The 16,828-nt window shown below is 37.2% G+C and overlaps 1 protein-coding gene across 1 annotated transcript in view; it reads left to right on the top strand.

Moving 5' to 3' along the window:
* Positions 1-16,828, top strand: part of LOC129276363 (somatostatin receptor type 5-like) — a 36,392-nt gene that overhangs the window by 13,343 nt on the left and 6,221 nt on the right. The gene's annotated exons all lie outside the window — the stretch shown is intronic.

Raw genomic sequence — 16,828 nt, 5'->3', positions numbered from 1 at the left:
ACAGAAATAATTTAATTTTTACTTTTTAGCAATTATGTGGAAAGGGTTTTTATAAAAAATATAAAATGGAAAGACTTCGTAAAATCTAACTTTACTGTACGCCATTGATACCAAACTCCTTATCCATCCCACCCCCTTTCCCCCTTCATCTATGACAAAAATCACAGAAATAATTTAATTTTACTTTTTAGCAATTATGTGGAAAGGGTTTTTATAAAAAATATAAAATGGAAAGACTTCGTAAAATCTAACTTTACTGTACGCCATTGATACCAAACTCCTTATCCATCCCACCCCCTTTCCCCCTTCATCTATGACAAAAATCACAGAAATAATTTAATTTTACTTTTTAGCAATTATGTGGAAAGGGTTTTTATAAAAAATATAAAATGGAAAGACTTCGTAAAATCTAACTTTACTGTACGCCATTGATACCAAACTCCTTATCCATCCCACCCCCTTTCCCCCTTCATCTATGACAAAAATCACAGAAATAATTTAATTTTACTTTTTAGCAATTATGTGGAAAGGGTTTTTATAAAAAATATAAAATGGAAAGACTTCGTAAAATCTAACTTTACTGTACGCCATTGATACCAAACTCCTTATCCATCCCACCCCCTTTCCCCCTCCATCTATTCTGCGACCCTCCACTGTGTCACTGGTGCAATGAAAGTGCACCCTAAATTAATTTTTAATCAAATCTGAGCCTTGAATCGTTGATCCATGGTACGTTTAGTGGCATTGTCTATATGTTAGACCATAGATCGTACCAAAAACTCTTTAAATTGAGAAACACAGACCGGGCTTTTACGACTAATATTGGTGAATGGGTATCTCATTACACGTTAATTGATTCTAATGAAACATGGCATGAATGAGGAATCTCAATGAGATATGAACATGGTACGCGCGCATTATAATATGCAATCTATAACAAACTGTTTCATTAGTTGAAATCTACAAATTTATTTAGTAAAAAAAAATACAGATTCTTTTTCATCAGTATCATAATCCGAGAAGTACGTATGAGTGCGGGGTTGCGTGGATGTGTGTGTGTGTGTGTGCATAGGCGGCGGAAGCGGGGAGGACGGGGGGACAGGTCCCCCCCCCCCTAATTTTTTTTTTTTTTTTTTTTTTTTTTTTTTTTTGCTTGTCAAATTTTTTATTTGTGTCCATCACTAAATTTCAGGTGGACCCCCCCTAAATTTTTTGGCTTCCGCCGCCAATGTGTGTGTGTGTGTGGGGGGGGGGGGCTATTGATGGAGTGCAGTGGTGGATCTAGGGGGTATATAGGGTCTTAAACCCCCCACCTTACGCTCCCTAAAAATAAAGAAAAAGGAGTATGGGATCAAACTCCAACACCCCTTCCCTACAAGAGTTGTGCAAGCAGAACAGTAGCGGAACTACAGGGGGGGGGGGGTGGGCAGGACAAATTACGTTGCAGCTCCGAATTATAGGTCAAACCAATTTGTCAAACCCCCTCCCTCAGCAAGAAGCTAGATCCGCCACTGGAATACTTTAGCCACGATTGAGCTGAAGTTACAAAATATCAGTTCCCAACAAATCAAGTTATTTAGAAAAAAAGATGTAGCATGTCGCCCTGATCGATCTCTTCTCCTTCTTGTTCTTCATCAATTTTTATTCATTTCTGACGCATAAACTTGACAAAAAATGTATCAATGAAAAAAATCGCAATCTACCAAGTATTAGAATGATCGCCGATCAAGCATGACTTCAAAATGATTCATTGCCCAAATAAGTGCATTTTCAGATTCAACAGTACAAAATACAGTTATGTCCTTTCTTGTATTGAGGATTGAAGGTCCTCCCAGACACACGTGAACGATTATGCAGCTTAAAATCAATCAGAATGTGAAGTTTTGATCTTCGGTAATAATCTTATCAGGGTCTCGTAACACAAAGGTTAGCAATTAATCGTACGCTTATTGTTTACGACTGATTGTACATTGTAGTCAATGGAATCAATCGTAGAAAATTGTTCTACGATCATTGCTAAGCATTGTGTTGCGGGCCTCTGATATCTTTCTTATTGCAATAATATAGTAGGCCTATCCTTAGCCGAACGGCGTCTCATAATTTGGTCTTACTGCCCAAGACTGGCTTGTAAGGCTAATGATAAAATCAGATAAATGGTTTAATGATTGTGATCTGTTAGGTCTCATAAGACACTGCTAAAATAATTATTTTCCAAAAGAGATGCATGAGGTTAGGAGTTTTACTGGTCGATACAAGAACGCTACCAATTTTGTACAAGGTTCTTTACACAATCAAAACCCCATAGGTTGCACGAAGAGTGTTCCTTGTATAGTACAAATGGTTCTAATGGACTGTTAAGAACCCTTTCTACTCTTTTGAAGAACCTTAGAAGATTCCAAATAATACGGGACAATGAAAAAGTGCAGTGTAATTCCATCGGAGAAGGTGGGGGGGGGGGGAATACCCAGCAATGACGTAATTTTTTCAACTGAAAAACAGGGGTGGTAGTTAATACACGACTATTGTTATTTCATTTTTCTATCACTTCTTAAAAACCCATAGGAACGTCTCTGCTCCCGTCCCACGCCCCCCCCCTGTGGCAATGCCCCTAGCTACAGTGGCGTAACAGGCGGGGGGGCAGGGGGGGCAAGTTGCCCCCCCCTGGCGGATTTCACCGGGAAAAGAAAAGAAAAACGGGAAAAAGAAAAAAGGAAGGAGAAAGAAAGGGGAAGGGAAAGGAAAGGGGAAAAGGAAAGGGAAAAGAAAACGAAGAAATCCCATTTTTTTAATGGAAAAGGAAGGAAAGCGGGAAAATGTAGGAAAGAAGAACATTAAGGCCTATGTAATGTAATAACACGGTGGGAAATAAATTAAAAGATAAAAAATGGCAAACAATAGCGGGAAACGAAGGTAGAATGTAATTAGCCAAAAGCTAAATTGGAAAACAAAGGAAAGGGACAAGAAAAATAAATAATAATACGACCGGGCTGCCGATGATTGAAATTAAAGAGCGGGAAGAAAGATGGGCTGCATACAACATTGTGCTATCACGTTGCTAAATTTTATGCAAATGAGCTACCGGTGCTTTGCCCCAGACCCCATGCAGTAGGGGTTCTTCATTTAAAACCTTCAAATGGCTCTATAACGCCCCCCGTTCAATCACTGGCATACAGGCGCGGAGGGGGGGGGGGGGGGGTCTTGGTTCCACACCCAAGAGGAAATAAAAGAAATTAAAGGAGACAACATATAATTAAATGAACGGAACCAATGAAATGTGTTATTTGCTGAATATAATGAAAAAATCTATCACATAATTAGAATTTAATTTCAATAGGCAATACTTTTCCAGCTCGCTTTGCACACTGGCGACTTTTTACAAATTTTTCCAAAATTGCTATGTTTTGCCCCCCCCCCCAAATATTTGGTGATTACGCAACTGGGTTAAATAAATGTGTTGTGTAAGAGCTATATTCTGTATATGCCCGCGATTTTGATTAAAATAGTGGCAATCTGTGAAGTTTTACATGTTTTATGATGGCTTTGATATCAAGAAGTTCCGGGGGCTCCGCCCCGGACCCCAACCGCACAGCACTGCGTATGGAAGGGTTGGGCCATGGCCCCAAAAAGTTCTACAGACAAGAAAAAAAAAGGAGGAAAGAAAAGCAAAGGAAAAGTGTAGGATATGATTTTATTTACTGAATATAATGTCAAAAAATAGCTCAAAGTTAGATTCTCATGAAAAGGTGATTTTTTTTCTCGCTCGCTTCGCTCGCTCTGGACTTATATAGAGCTGCTTTTTAGGACATGTGCTATACTGCGCCCCTCGTTTTTTTTTTTTTTTTTTACTCTTCACGCTACTGCCGCAAAGAATCCTGTTCACAGTGGCGTTCAGACCACAAAAAAAGGAATCTAAAGAGAGAAGAGTGAAATATATTATTTTTTGGATATCATGTCAAAAATCTAGCACAACATTTTAATTTTTCAATTAAAAAGGTCAAAATTTTTGCTCGCTCGCTTCGCTCGCTTGCAACTTTTTTTTAAAGATAAATTCAGCCCGATACGCAATATCTGGCCTTCTCAATGTGTCGCCTCATTACACCATTACGCCTGTTCATACCATGATATGACCGGGAAATTTTTGGCTCTTGCCCCCCCTGGCCACCGACCCCTGTTACGCCGCTGCCTAGCTATGCCGCATGGAACAGCAGCAGGCAGTTCAGACGATGAATTTAAGCAAAAATGAGATAGACACGGACCTAATTGAATCAACCACAATCACGACAATGTCGAAAGGATTATCAGGCCTGAATGAACATTTTACTCGATGTAAGAACAGAAAAATGTGATTCAATTTAAATGACATTTTATGCTCAAAGAAAGGAACATTTTCGTGCCGATGTTGTATTTAGGAGCATAAAATGTGCAGAGTGCTTCATAAATTGATTTTACCTCACAATATTAAGTGAATGCCATGAAGTAGAGTTCGAGTATACTTTTAAATAAATTGCAAGGAAATCCGACAATGGTAATTTGATTACAATGGTTTGTATGAGGAATGTTTGGTAAGTGCAATGTAAGAAGTGTTATATCCCATTTGGCTTGTGTTTAATCATCCGAATTGTGGCTTTCTCCGAGCCCAGTTTCCTCTCAGCGCTAAGGTGTTGATTATAAATGGTGATGTGCATTATCGCTACATTGTACAGCGCGCGGATATCCGTTTATCCGGCCTCTTGCCTCTTGGCCGTGTTGTTAATAATTAAACACATTAAACACACATTCCCACTCGATACTCCGTCTGGTAAATTATCTTTTATTTTAATAAGACTGGCGTGGTGGCAGCTTGTGGTCTGAACCTTAGGCCCTAAGGTGATCCTACCAACAGTCCGATAATTCTTACTCTAAACAAGGGGCCAGGCGCTCCGTTAGCCTAACGGTGATAGGTTTGAGTTCTTTTGCATTTTGAGTGTGTGTAGTACCGTCAACGTATATTCATGTACAGTATGAATAGTAGCTCGAACATATATGACTTGTGGGCGTGTCCGCGGCCATGGGCATCGCCTCGCGAGAGAGCGTGGCGGTTAACAGTAGAATGGAGCAGCGCTCCAATCCTTGTAACTCAGTTATATCCCCATATTTCCATGCTATTGGTGGTTATGACTATAACTATGAAGAGAAAGAAGTAGAAGTAGAGATAAGGGGTGCGTGCGAGGTGAATTTAATCAGCGAATCAATGGCAGAGATATTGGGATTGGAGATAGTGATTGATGAGATGATGATTGAAGATTACATTGAAATAATACCTAAATATGTAAACAAGAATGGTATCATTGGCCTGAATTATTTCTCACTCTTCCGTAATGGCCTAGAATTACAATTTGATGGTTTGGTTGTTGAGGATGATGCCATGACAAATGCTGGAATTATTGCTGGTGCCCCATTTATGGTGGCAAATGACATCTCTGTTAGACCAGCTAGGCATCTGATCACATTCAGTGATGATTCTGTTTTCATCTATCATAATAACCCAAGTGGTGTCATGAGTGACAAATCTTTGGTGTGCAAGAATACTCGTGTAGATCTAGATCAGTCTACTCATGATGAGATTGGTGGTGATGTACAATCCTATGCATGTGGTGTATAGGCCAGACCCCATTGCTAGTCCCATGGAATAGTGAGCAAGATCTTGGTGTCTACTCAGATGAGAGTCAGCCGAATCTGAGTGTTGTGTCCAAGGATATCCAGTCCTCCGAGTCTGAATGTTCCGCCACTTGTGTAGAGTCAAGTGGGGTTGGTCAAGACCAATCTAGCGAAAATCTCAGTGAAGTTGTTCACATGACTCCTGTTGTGCATGATGTTGTTGAGCATAGGCCTACCTCCGATATTGTGCCTGATACATCCGACAAGTTCCGTTTGCCTGTCTCGATGGCTCAGTCTCATCTGTCAGGTTCTGGTTTGACCGACGAAGAAGTGCAGTTGCCTGAGCTCGATGATTTGCACTTGCTCGTTTCGGCCTGCTCATTCCACAAGCCCGATTCTATCGTTTCGCTGCTCATGTCCGATCCTCACGTTTCACTGCGCTCGCCCGATTCGTTGGATGATAAGTCATGCTTGCCTCATTCGGTCGTTTCGCCGTGCTCGCATGATCCGGCAGCTGATCAGTTACACTTAACCGATTCGGATCCGCTAAAAAAATAGTGCTCGTTCGTTTCGCGCGGTGACGATTTTGTGCTTGAGTTGGAATCAAACATCTTGACATCTCCACACTCACCTGGCCATTTACACACTACACCCCACAAACATGACACGTCACAATCCTCGTACCATGTTCCTTACATCAGTACACGGTACTTTCAGTCACATGACCAACCACACTCTGATAGCCTAAGTGATCTTCCTCCGGCCATTTTTCGTACCTTCGAGATGACTGATGACCACCCTCATCGCTACCCACCAGATTCTGCAGAAGTCATCCCTATAACAGTAACCGGCGATACAGTCCATGACTCAGAGATGCCGAATCATGTCACCTTTGATTCCACCCCAATGAAGGAGGCCTGTTGTGCCGATGGCCACGACCCTCCGTCGCTAGCCCATGGTGCCCGTGACCGTGGTCCTTCAGTAGAGCGAAGTGCCCTTGATCACCGTCCTCCATCTTTAGCCTGTGGTCCCGGGGGGGGGGGCACTCAGTATATAATGCATAGTGGGTATGTGCCGCGGAGGGGACCCCCATTTTTACACTCAAATTTCCGTTCCAAGGCATAGCATTTTTGTCTTATTGAGAAAAAGATCAAAGAAAGCCGCTCCAAAGCATAGCATTATCTTCTTATCGATAAAAAAGAAGGAAGAAATCCGCTCCACAGCTTCGCATATTTTCCGTTTCACCGTTCCGGCCACATTGATCTGTTACAATGAGCCGCAATTTTGGTGAAAAGCGGCCACAGAGCGCTGTCCGACCATCGCATCTGCGCTAGCGCACCCGGCGCCCGTGCCGCCGGGCTAGCTGCATGCACTCACACGCAGGCAACCCGTTCCAAGGACCCCCGTTTTCACAAACATTGTAGTTTCGAAGCCCGTTCCGAGGACCCTCCTTTTTACAATAAGCCCGCTCCAAGGCCCCCGTTTTTTGTTTCGCCCGCGGCACATACCTACTACTTTTTTGGTCGAGTGCCCCCCCCCCCGGGCCTGTGGTGCCCATAATCACGGTTCTTCTTCAGTGACAATAGCCCGTGGTGCCCATGATCACGGTTCTTCTTCAGTGACAATAGCCCGTGGTGCCCATGATATCGGTTCTTCATCTGTGACAGTAGCCCGTGGTGCTCATGATCACGGTCCGCGCCTGCTTCGAGAGCCCATGGTTCCTTTGATGCTGACCTTCAGATGACATTCAGTACTACCAACCATCCTCGACTAACAGCCTACAGTTTCCCTGACCATCCAGGGCCCCCAGCTTATGACGGCATACCCATGTTTCTTGCCCCTACTCCATCTGCCATTCCTCAGCTGAGAACTCCCACACCCATCCCTCGTGACATCCCTCAATGTTCCAATCTTGTGTCTGCATGTGCCCCTATCCCACAGAGATAGTCGCCTGCCCATCATTCCCATTTTTTCCAACCCCATAGGTTCCAGTACCCATAAGGTATCCGATATTTTACAGTCAGGCGTCACCCCCGATATCCCAGCAGCAGATGACTACCAGATCCAGCCTTGCCTGTTCACCACAGCCCATGACCACCCTCCAAAGTTCCCCCCCTCTTCATTCCCCTCCCCCAATTGCTAGACGCCCCTTTATAGGGCCCCATCTACCCTTCATTCCATGATAAGTGTTTATTAGGACTGGATCCTGCATGTTTTATGCGTTGACTTATTGTATATGTACATTTTTCAGGTTGTCCTACATTAAACTGTTGTTAATTATGTATTTTTCTTTGTCAACCTTGCTTATGCTTGATTATATATGCAATGTACTTTTTTATTTATTTTTTAACATGTACTTTGACACTTTCATTAGTTCAAGAGTTAACAGTTCATCCATGTTTTGGAAATCCGCTGAGTTTAGGATGTGACTTTTTCATTGTTTGTTGATGTGTGATTTAGTGTACTGTCTTTGATCTTTGCTTGCTTATTTTTTTTTAATTACCTTGGAGGTAGACATTGTGCTGGGTATTACTGTTTGAAGAGTTGAATAGACTGGAATGACTGAAATGGTTGTTTCATAAAAGAGGGTAAGGTGCAAGAATGTACCATGATGCAGGTTGTTATGTGTTCCTATGAAGTGAAGGTTGGATGAAGAGATAGAGTGAAGGGGTAGAGGGTAAGGTGCAAGAATGTAGCATGATGCAGGTTGTTATGTGTCCGTATGAAGTGAAGGTTGGATGAAGAGATAGAGTGAAGAGGTAGAGGGTAAGGTGCAAATATGTAGCATGATGCAGGTTGACATGTGTTCCTATGAAGTGAAGGTGGGGTGAAGACTGAAGAGTTGGAGCGAAGAGTTAGAGTGGTGAAGAGATTACTACTTGTTGTCTGAATTGTAAATTACAGCTGATGTGAAATGAGAGGTAGCAGAACTCATGTTTGATTTAAATGTATTTTTTATATTGCTTACACCATACAGTTTAATGGAGTAGTGTTAATTGGATAGTTTATTGACAGGTAATCATTGGTACAAATATAATCATTGTTTAGTTATTGCTATTTTGCCTCACATTAATGTTTTGATTGCTTACTATAGACATTTGTTTATTGATGCATATCATATCCTCATCTTATTTGGATTTAATATATTTTTACTAAGTAATTGTTTATCATCATACCTGTCATGTATCTGATATTGTTGTTTTATTATCAATCTGGCATAGGGATTATGAATAAGTTTTTATCCCCCTTTGCTTGTGGGATATTGTTTATATTTGACTTTAACAGTGCATTTGTGTAAATTATGCTTGTATGTCAATTGATAGGCAGGATTTATAATGTATGCAGACAATTTTCTATTTGAAAGTTTCTTGCTTTTCATAGATAAGACTTTGATTGGAGTTTACTATAGCTTCATTTATCTTTTTAGAGTATATTTGTGGTATTTTATTGCTGTGTTTTATTCTTTTAGCAGACTTGCCCTATATACCATTTTCAGTGGATATTAAGGAGATAAAGATAAAATGTCAAATGATTTATATGTGACTTTAAAACTGCTTAATTATGAGGATTTGTAATGGTTTTTTTTATGATTGCTGAAGTTAAATGGGATCCTTTTTATGCAAGTAGAAATGAATTGTGTGTTGAAAAACATTTTTTTGGTTTTCAGTTTGTAGATGATGTAAGTGTAGAAAGGCAATTTAATATTTTATGCTGTAAAGAGAAAGTAAAACAAATGAGGTTTGTTTCACAATTTTAGATATGTTAATGGATTAGTAGGTGATACATATAATTGTGTTATGTTAGATTTAGTAGAGTTGTTTTTATTACATTGGTTGGATAGTTACTTTAGATATTGAGGGAGAAGAAAATATGAATGAAAAATGAGTCACGCTAAGGTGTTGATTATGACTGGTGATGTGCCTTGTCGCTAGATTGTACAGCGCGCGGATATTCGTTTATCCGGCCTCTTGTTAATAATTAAACAACACATTCCCACTCAATACTCCGTCTGGTAAATTATCTTTTATTTTAATAAGACTGGCGCAGAAAAAAAAACATCATTCTGAATAATGTTTTATTTTTAAAGTGAATTCTATAGATATGTATTGTCACATCTGAAAGTTAAAAGATGATTCAAAATTTGAGCTTTATATTCATTTATATTTGCTTATCTTATCACAATTCAAATCAACAGTCACGCATGCGAATTGATTCTGCTTTGATACCGAAATTCTTTCAAATAATAACTACACACCTGCTGTATATGTTTTCTTCCATGTAGTAAGACCTCCTGTATCTTTGAAAAGAAATATATATATATATATACATATATATATTATATATATATATTTGGACATTCTTCATGAGATCTTAGAGATTATGATGATCATCTCATGTATATATTCTCTTAATGATTAATGTTTTGTAATGTTGATTATGATATATATATATATACACTGTATATATATATATATATACAGTATATATATATATATACAGTATATATATATATATATACTGTATATATACTGTATATGTCAAATTGTTTTAAAATGCTATTTAAAATGTGTTAACGCAAAACTCAGCAAGAATTTTGCTTTCAATTATTTTCGTTTAAGAGATAAAACGTTACTTCATTATCATTTCCTTTTTTGTATGCATATATATTATTTTATCCCAAGCAGATCAAATGGACTGCACGACCTGTTTCGGTTTCTTCTTGTAATAAGAAGTAAAATACCTAAATGAATGATTTTGATATGATTCCCACCGGATTTCGATGGCAAATTTGATTAGTGTGATTTATATTAATCGTTAATATCCATTCAGTGCCCTGTCTCACATAGAGTTGCAATTGATCTGTTCAATCTCAGTAATGAAAATCCATCAATGTCATAATTGTTCACGTATGATGATGATGATGATAATAACAACAATAATAATAATAGTGATGATAATAATAATAATTATTATTATAATAATTATAATAATAATAATTATAATAATTATAATAATAATAATTATAATAATGATAATAATAATAATTATAAAAAGCTCATATCCTACGGAAGGTCTTAAATTAGAAAGAGAAGTGAACAATGAGAAGAGGACCCATTTAATAGAATATAGAAAAATAATCCTAGATTTCTGGAAGAAGTCCGGTTGCTGTTTAATATAATAATAAAAATGATATTGATATTTTTACCCAGGGAAGCCACTTCAGGTCTGAAAACTGTTCTCCCAGCGGGCCCTGCTGGGATTCGAACCGACGACCCTCTGTTTCAAAGTCAGAAGACTAATCCACTGGGCCACAACGCTCCACAACAGGGCATCAAGTTGTTGACAAGGGAAATAATAATAATAGTAATAATAATAATAAAAAAAAAATAATAATAATGATGATATTAATAATAATAAGATTAATAATACTAATGATAATGATAACAATAATAATACTAATAATAATGATAATAATAATAATAATAATAATGCAATAATAATAATGATAATATAATATTTAGGAGGCGCCGATTATCTAGTAACCTATTTAGTGACGTACTATTATTATCCCCGGCTTTAGCTCCAGCTGGTAAAGGCGCTTGGTGCATTCAATGAAAGTCCTTTTAAACACGAGAAGAAGCGCTCGAATTTATAAATAAATTTATTCATATTTAGAAAAAAATAACATTCTGTATTTTAGATTTAGCTTTGCTAGCTATTCATAATTGTGATTAATGAATCCCAACTATGTGTGAGATGAGGCCCATAACTCTACCGCAATTTACCGGTATCACATGACAGATGAAGGACTAATAAAAGAGAGTTTTACATGTATATTGGTTTCAGGTAAAACAAATCACAAACTACTGAATCAAATGAAGTTGGTATAATGCTTGAAACACTTTTTCTTTTAGGTTTTTTTATGGGAAAGAAGTAAAACTAATACCGATAAGTTTGTTCATTACCAACTACAATATAGTAGATAACGAGAGGATTAATGATTCTATTTGTTGCATTATTAATGGTACCAGTACAAAGAGAAGAGCAGTCAAGTCAACAATTGAAATTTCATTTCAATCAATTAATTAAATGAAATCGATAAGAAAGATTGGTTATGATTATACCAGGTCTATGGTTTAGCCGACCCTATTATCATTATACATACTTCATGTAGAAAAGTTTTATGTGAAAAGGGTCAGTATTATTTTACTACTGTAATTACATACAAACCCGAGATGAATTTTGTAGAAAAACAGAAAGTATCATAAAGCCCGTCATTGTAATAGTCACGAATTACAAATGGTTACAAATTCAACAAAATTAGGAGTTTTAATTATTTTAAAGCAGGTTTAAAGCAAAGGTCAAACTCCAGAGCCTTTTCCACAGAATTGAAAGCACGTCACATAATACTAAATTACCAGTTTACCCCTAGGGTTGCTGAAATCCACGTAAACCTTTTTAGATTTAAGTCACAAATTCCCGGTGTAAGAGCGCACCCCCCAAATTACCTTTAATTTGATACCAGGGGCGACATAGAAGATAATGGCCTAGTAAAAAATTATTGTTGGACATTGCCCATTCTGATTCTCTTAAGCTGACCCTTAAAGCTTATGTTTACGACTAGAGTGTCCCCAATAGCACTAATTATAATGTAAGTCAATAGGCCCTTTGAGGCTGATGTGCTTCCATTTATTAGTTTTATTCTCCAGAGAAAGTGAAGAGGACATCACTTTGTGATAAAGCGCAACACTTACCCGACTCTTCTCATATTACGGTGGTCACATGGTTTAAAACGGAAATCCTGTTGAGGCTATTAAGATGGAAACAGTCGTAGTAGGTTTTCTAGTTTCCATGCCATTTTAAAATGAATATAGTAAACGGGTCAGTTGCTAAGGATTGATCTTCGCTTGCACTTACATAAACAAATACCAGAAAGCCAGGTAAAATGTAATTCATTACTTAAGTTTTATACATGTAACTCAAAGAAAAACAATTCATTAATTCATTGTAATTGATATATTTATTTGTGTATTTATTTGATTATTTTGTATTTATATTCATTTATTAATCAATTTATTAATTACTTATTCATCTATTCCTTTATTTATCCATTACCTATAACTTGTTCATCTCTTTATTTATTTATATATATATATATATATTTATTTATTCATTCATTTCTTTTTAACAGGACACTCATGTTCAGTAAATACAAAAAAAAATGGTCTTACATATAATCATGGCATAAAAATCATTACAAGAACGTGCGCAATTTGATCTTATACATGTAGTAGTCACGTTACATCGTACAATAGCAAATATTATATACCAAGATATGAATAAATACCAAGATAAGATGCCAGGTACGTTATTTCATGAACATTCCCTAATTACTTTGACGTGGTTAACAACGTGATTTTTTTGTGACCATTGATCGTACGCTTGATTTTCACGATTGATGTAGTCAATGCAATCAATCGTGAAAATTTGTTCTACAATCATTGCTTAGCTTTGTTTTACGGGCTTCAGGACCCATTTTCAGTTGGCCTATCTAAGAAAAGGTAGCAAATCAAAGCCGCGGCGGCACCTGAGCCCCATCTCACCAAGAGTTACGATTGATCCGATCAAGCTCAAATATATGCACATCCATCAATGTCATAATTTTATTTAAATGAAATTTGTACAATGTACTTTGTGAACAAGAAAATGAATGCATGAATGTACATCGTATCTAGAAAATATTTTGAATAAGCATGCATTATAGATGTTGACGTTGCTGGCTTTCCATAGTTGTGGTTGATCGGATCAATCGCAACTCTTTGTAAGACGGGGCCCGGGAGTATTTTGATAGAGGAAGGAAGACTATCTCAAAATACTTCCCATTGAAGTACAGGGCTAAGATAGAATTCGACGATAAAACATACTTTTTACTTGACTCTCTTTCTCTTCTCTTCTCTTCTCTTTTCGTTTCTTGTTCTTTTTGTTCTGTTCTATAATCCTCTTTCGCTCTATTTTTTGCTAATTACTTGATAAATCATATGAGCGGTCGCTCTCCTACCCCCTTAGAGAGAAACAATCCTACTGAAAGAACACAGTGTGTATACAGTGTGGACCACAATGTTAAATCGCTCTCACACTATTAATTGAAGCATTACAACAGTATGAAACATAATAAACACATAGTCGGCAATGTGAACACGCTGTGAACAGTTACCTTCACTGTTGAATTTGAGCCTTTCAACAGAGTAAATAATACTATCATTTAGTCGGCTATGTGAACACACTGGTCACGCTGTGTGACACTTGGATCTTTTAAGTAGGGGAGGACCACTATGAACTGATTAGAAATATGAAACTTCACATGTCCCCTTCCCACAGCATTTTAAAGTGACGCAACTTATACGATAAGCTCAAGGCCAGATGAAATTATTATTCGTTATCCCCTTATCAAACTTATTGAAAATGTAAAAAGTGAATTATTCAGTTGGGAATCAAATAAGCAGAATGCTTTCGCAATAACAGCATTTCAAACAATGAGTTAGCATTCTAAAATATTTGAATTGACAAAAAAGCTAGTAGTAAGCTAGTAGTAAGGGATCCCAAATGTATTTGATCGTTACAGTTATAAATTTCTAAGGAAAATAAATTTCGAATGTTGTTAGATGAGCCAATTAGCTTTGTATTAAGTTACACTTCTCTTTCCCCCGAAAAAACACATCAAACAACACTTATTAACTGCAGCCTTAAAACGACCTAAAAGCGCACTGTTGACACTTATTGTACTAACTCGTCAGTGAAATTGAGACAAATCACTATTAGATGAAAAGCGCGGAAAATCCAGAAACGGCGAAGGGTAATAGAGTTTCTTGGTTGTTGTTTCAAGGAAATTATAGAGTGTGTGGGTGTAGGGGCGTGGAAGGTCTTAAAAATGAGTCGTGTGATTGTATCATTAAGGATGTTCACTCCACGATGCACAACGGATTCACGAACACAATCAATATATTAAAAATGCCCGTCAAATGACGAGGAACAGCTGGGAGGTTTTTGACGAAAACTGGAACAGTAGTTTCGTCCTAAGTTTCGGAGCTAACGAAATTTGCAAATACGTTTAATTGCTTGTCCAGAAACCAGGACGAATTGATTCACCAATTTTCGACAAAGACTTCTTAGTTGTTGCATTGTCATGGAAAGCATTCGATTGTTGTTTTTTTAGCTTATAAATACGGCGCGTATTATTCAGCAGAGAATATTCTTGAATCAGTCGTGCGTCATGAGCGAAAACGCCTTATTCCGAAAGAAGGCCTTGTGTATTTTCGTATGTACGTATAAGGGTGGGTGCGTGTGTGTGTGTAATTCGGTCTCAAGATTTACAGCATGAAATTTGATACAAACCTTCATTTGAAAAATTATACATGAAGCAGATTTGTTTATACACGAATTGAAAAATAGGAATACCCCCCTCCCCCTGTGTTTTTTTCTTTTTGCAGTACTTAAAAAACATAGCCCCCCCCCCCGGTGGTGCCGACACTGTTCACAATCTACAGATCTAACATATTTAGAAATGATTTATGTATATTTTCTATATTATATTTGTTTTTTTATCTCGCCGCTCAAAGGTTAGGGGTTGAAAGATTCTAGTATCCTTTAGTTTTGATAAATCATGTTTCCGATGCATTACGGAAAAAAACCTCAAGAGCAACATTGAATAAACCCTAACTGAAAATGTTTTCGAGACATAAACCGATTGACGTAATGCCAACCCGTGCTCAATCATAATTCAATTTAATATTACTTGTGAGGGAGGAGTCAAATAAGAAAATAATAGTGATATTACTTCACTTTATGGTTGAATAAATCTTAAGACTTAAGCTTGAGCATGCTAAAAGATCTCTTCGAGTGGAAAATCGTAATTTCTCGATTGCGTAGGTAAGCTATGTTTATTCAATTCAAAAGAATCCGCATTTTTAGTTTATTAATTCAGTGGGGGTTTAAAATGTTCAGCTTACAAAAATATCCCAATGTCTTTTGCAATGATATAAATTCTTTATTACATATAACAAAATATATGTCTTTCTTTACAAAGTGGGTACCAATAACATGAATAAAGCAGTCTGATCATGTGAATTTACATGTAAAATCGTGGGAAATATCATTTACTGGAATTTATATTAAATACCACAAATTATGGGGAGCTGCTCGCATCATGCTCATGTGACGTCATGATAATTTTATTGAAATTTGAAATTCGTTCATGGTTTCTGCCAAAATTTGACTTCGGGGTATATTTTGCCTTTTGATATTAAGGAAGTGATTAGCGAAACATGAAATAAATCATAGAGAATTTTCTAGTTAATTAAAAAATTACATGTACATAACATTATGATATGTAAGTAAGAAGTCGTTGTTATGATTGATAATGATAATTATATTCAAAGTATTTTAAAGAGAAACTATCATGCATATATTAAAATGAGTTTCTGTGTATGCATTTCCGTTACTCGTATTCTTTGACGATCATCTGACCTACTAATTCCCTTTAAATTGCGGTGTTGCCATATGCTAACACTTAACGTGTTGTAACAGGACCCTTTTAAGGACACTGTATGGGGTGTTAGCATCTACTTTAGATGTATCAGGTTCTCTCTCTCTCTCTTTCTCTCTCTCAATGTCTGTCTCCCCTAGTCTCAGGACTGTTATGTGCCAAAGATTTTGAGGGGCCAGATATGCCGTATTGGGCGAGGAAAAATTGTGACATTTTTCTTTACACAATCTAATTTTGTGATGGATTTGACATAATATTTATAGAAACTAATAATCCTATCTCTCCCTTCTCTCTTTCCTTTCTATTCCTTGGTCGTATATCCATCTTTTCCTCTGTCATATCGTCTTTGTCTCTTCTATTTCTGAGATATAACAATTTCAATGTCGACGTATACAATCAAACAGTTTCTCCTATGACAAAATAGGCCAAGGATTTCCCCCCCCCCCCATATTTTCCTATAGTTGCTTTTATTCCCAACAAATTACGTCGTATAATCATATATTCAGAGCCCTATTTCACCAGAAGAAAAGCAGTCAATAAAAACTATTACAGGAGAATGAAACAAAAAAATGCGAATAGAACAAAGAACAGGAAATCTAACAGTATTCATTAACACGATTTTATTTACCTGACATTTTTTTAAATTGA

Source organism: Lytechinus pictus, chromosome 14, assembly GCF_037042905.1.
Source record: "Lytechinus pictus isolate F3 Inbred chromosome 14, Lp3.0, whole genome shotgun sequence".
NCBI lineage: Eukaryota > Metazoa > Echinodermata > Echinoidea > Temnopleuroida > Toxopneustidae > Lytechinus > Lytechinus pictus.
Note: the sequence above shows the minus strand (reverse complement) of the source record. Positions and strands in the feature narration are given on the sequence as shown.